The sequence below is a fragment of the Morus notabilis genome, unplaced genomic scaffold, assembly GCF_000414095.1.
Source record: "Morus notabilis unplaced genomic scaffold, ASM41409v2 Scaffold783, whole genome shotgun sequence".
Classification (NCBI taxonomy): Eukaryota; Viridiplantae; Streptophyta; class Magnoliopsida; order Rosales; family Moraceae; genus Morus; species Morus notabilis.
This window is the reverse complement of record NW_010366150.1, coordinates 621,741-625,581: the sequence shown is the minus strand read 5'-3', so window position 1 is coordinate 625,581 and position 3,841 is coordinate 621,741.

The following is a 3,841-nucleotide window of genomic DNA, read 5'->3' as shown; positions in this document are numbered from 1 at the left end:
TCCTTCGTTAGTTACTGTTGCACAGACATTTTCAATTTGTTATGACCAATTATTGGCATGGTATATTGCAGGTTAGGTGTCCGGATGACTCCCACTTTGTTGTTGATTTACAAAAAAAAAAAAAAACTTATGCATGTAGACAATGGTCATTAAGTGGGATTCCTTGCCCTCATGCAATGCACAACATTTATGACTATGTCCATGCGAGCCTATCTAAATCTTGTTATTTGCAGATCTATGCACACCATGTGGGGCCTATTAATAGACCTAATTTTTGGAAAAAAAAAAAGGAAGACGAACTAATCCATGCACCAAAGTTCAAGAAACAACATGGTAGGCCCATGAGGAATCATCAAAAGTGCCAAAAGGATACCAAGTCCCTAGTACTAACACTAAGGCTCCGTTCTTTTCGCTGATTCGAATTTAGAATTCGAGTTTTGCTACAGTAAAAAGCTCTCAGAAACAGTCATATCTAATTTTTTTTTTTTTTGCCACAGTAAAAAGCTCTCACACAACATCACATCTCAACTCGAATTAAAAACTCGAATTAGCAAACCGAACAGGTCCTAAGAAACTGACTAGGACGGGAATGGTGATGACATAGATCATGTGGAGACCAAGGCCACAACAAAACCACTTGCCACATATATGTAAAGAATGGTGAAGGTTTAAGTGCAACACAAGGGACTGAAACTCGTCCACAACCTCGTCTCAAAGTTTGTGTTGCTAGGAGGGCAACAAATCAGCCGTGAATGATCTGTAATTAGGAACTTATCTATATATATGACTTTTACTTATAAGGATGTAATTATTGAGACTGCATTGGACAACTCTTTCTTATTTTAAGCATGTGTTGTCATCTTATTTTGATGATGTGCTGCATTATGAGTAGATGAGTGCACCTATAGAAGGCACATTTTTTTTCCTTTTATTTGCTACATAAACACATAGGTGCATAAGAAATAGCACAGTTGGAATGGAATGGTAAATGTATAAATGTTAGCAGCCATTTTCGATGTTACACAAGTGCATATTAATGATATCTACAACTTTTATTTCTTTCTGTTTTTTTTTTCCTTTGACGAAACATTTTTGCTGTTAAAAGGTTATATTTTTACGTTGATTTATACAGGTTAAAAAATTTGATGTCTTAAATCTACATTATAAATAAACATGCAACTTTACATTTGCAAACAGACAAAAAGATGTCAAATACAAAATAAAAAAATGTAAAATATTCAATGGCACAGCATTTAAATTCTTCAACACTAAACATGCTTCATGTTCATATATAGAGGGCCCAATATACCACAGAAGAGACCAGCCAACTTCAAAACAATTTTGACATTATATTCCTACTTTTTTTTTTAGAATTTCATCTTACAAACAAGAACCATCACTACAATAATGAAGAAATATTTCCATTTGCACATCCAACTCCCTCTAGGATTAAATGACTTTTGCATTGCCTTCAATTGATTCTCCAAAAATTTTCCTCTCTCATGGTGGGTATTCTCCATTTTCTCAAGTTAGCCTCCTAATCATTAACCATTCTTAACAACTCAGGAATGATCATCTTTGATTTTCTACACAAAGGTCGGTCTTTCCAGACAAAATAGTCACAAGAATGACATCCATCACACTAGGAAAGAGTAGAGAAGAAAGGGATTTCAAACATAAATCTAAAATTTCAGATTTTAAACAACTGAATAAACTAAAATCAAAGCTTACCCTATACAAATGACACCTATAAAATCTGCGCCCAAGGCTGAAGTCCGTCCAAGAAGTCAACACCCTAGTGGGTTTCTAAATCTTACAACCACACAAAGGGGTTTCTTCCATTACAACCTCAATTTGAAGAAATTTCAAAAACCCTAGAGTTTTTACACTTATTAGAGAAATTACTCAATAAGCAACCCAATTTCATTTTTTTTCATCCCAATTCGACCAAGGATGTGTTTTTACACATATACCCCGAGTTAACAGGTCACGTGCGGCGTCATGTGGCTTCTCCTGATATTATTTGGATGGATCTTGACGGAAAGGTCTTAACTGCACCAATTTAAAAATGTTGAGGGTCGTTTTACTAAAATTAAAAAAATATGGACCAAACTGTCACTACTATAAGAGGTTAGGCACCATATGTGACAATTACCCTTTTTTAAATTATTTTGTCCACTAAATTTTAAAATTTATATTTTGACACTTGAAGTTTTAGAAATTGAATTTTATGACATTAAAAAACTTCGCATATATACCCTTAGTGAGTAAAGAATTTACCAAGTAAATCCATCACTGGCAAGTTGTTTTTTTTTATCCTTTATTTACAAGCCAAAAATTTAGTCTATTTAATAAATAACAAATTTACTCGGTAAATAAAGGATTTACCAACTAAAAGTACTGTAAATAATGAATTTACTTGGTAAATGCTTTATTTACAACCTGAAAGATCTACCAATTAAGTATAGGTACTCCATCATTTCCAAGTTATTTTTGCAATCCTTTATTTACAAGCCAATAATTTAGTATGTTTGGTAAATAACAAATTTAATGAGTAAATCCTTTATTACCAATTATTGTTATCCTTTATATACAAGGCGGTCCTTTATTTTTATTTGGTAAATAACAAATTTATTGAGTAAAATTCTTTATGTAACAGCTAAAAACATGGTAAATAACGAATTTATTCGGTAAAATATTTATATATACAAACTAAAAAAATGTGATTTTCGTAAATAAAAGATCTACCATTTGAGTTTATGTGAATTCTTTACTTACCAGCCAATGGTTATAATTTATGTGGTAAATAATGAGTGAATTTATTATTTACCAACTAATATGGGTTTTTTTGCCAATTATTTTTAAAATTTGGCTCAAATTATAATTTTCAAAAATTGAGTGGTCAAATTATAATTTTTAAAAAATTGAGGGATCAAATTGGAATTTTTTTTTTCAAAGAATGAGGGGTCGAATTTTAATGTAAAATAGGGGGTCAAATTATAATTTTTTTTAAAAAAATTAGGGGTTTAAACTTAGGGAATTTCAATTAGGGGTTTAAACTTAGGGAATTTCTCTCGCGTTCCCTTTTTTTAGAGAACACCGGTATTCCCTAATTATCAGTAGTTGGATCTATATTACTTTTTTAATTTGATTAGACTTTAGACAAGATTTAATACAGATCCGACGACTAATATGCATGAAATACCGATATTCCCAGAAAAGAGAAAACACCAAAGAAAGTCCCTTAACCTTATTACCCTATAACTTTTGACGAATTATATTTGACCCTATTAAATTTTTAAATAATAAATTTTATGATTTTAATAGTTTAGAGGTTGTTTATGGAAATTTTAAGGTATTTTAGTATTTATAGAATGGTAAATTTGATTTATTAAAATTATATTATTTACTTCTTATCTTCAAACTTCATGTTATTTATTTTTTATCAAAAAATATATATTATTTTCCCATTCCTCTCCATAAAAAAATTGTGACGACCCTCCTTTGAGGCCGCCACTGTTACTAACTTTTTAACTTGTACTTACTGGGGTTTCTTAAAATATGCGGAACATTTTTTTTTTTTTTATATAAGAAGGAATACTTTCATAATTTGTAACAATAATTTCAAATAAGTGAATCACTAAATTTCTTAAAGCTTTTCTTAATTTTAGTTAAGATAAAACCTTTTAGGAATATCCTTCAAATCGAATAGCATTTGAACTCTTATTTTAAATACTCTTTAAAAGCTTTTCTAAAACTAGTCATTTCAATCGGCCATCTCATTTGACTTTAAAACGGATTTCGTGAGAAATCTTAAATTCAAGTACATCTTAAAGTCCTT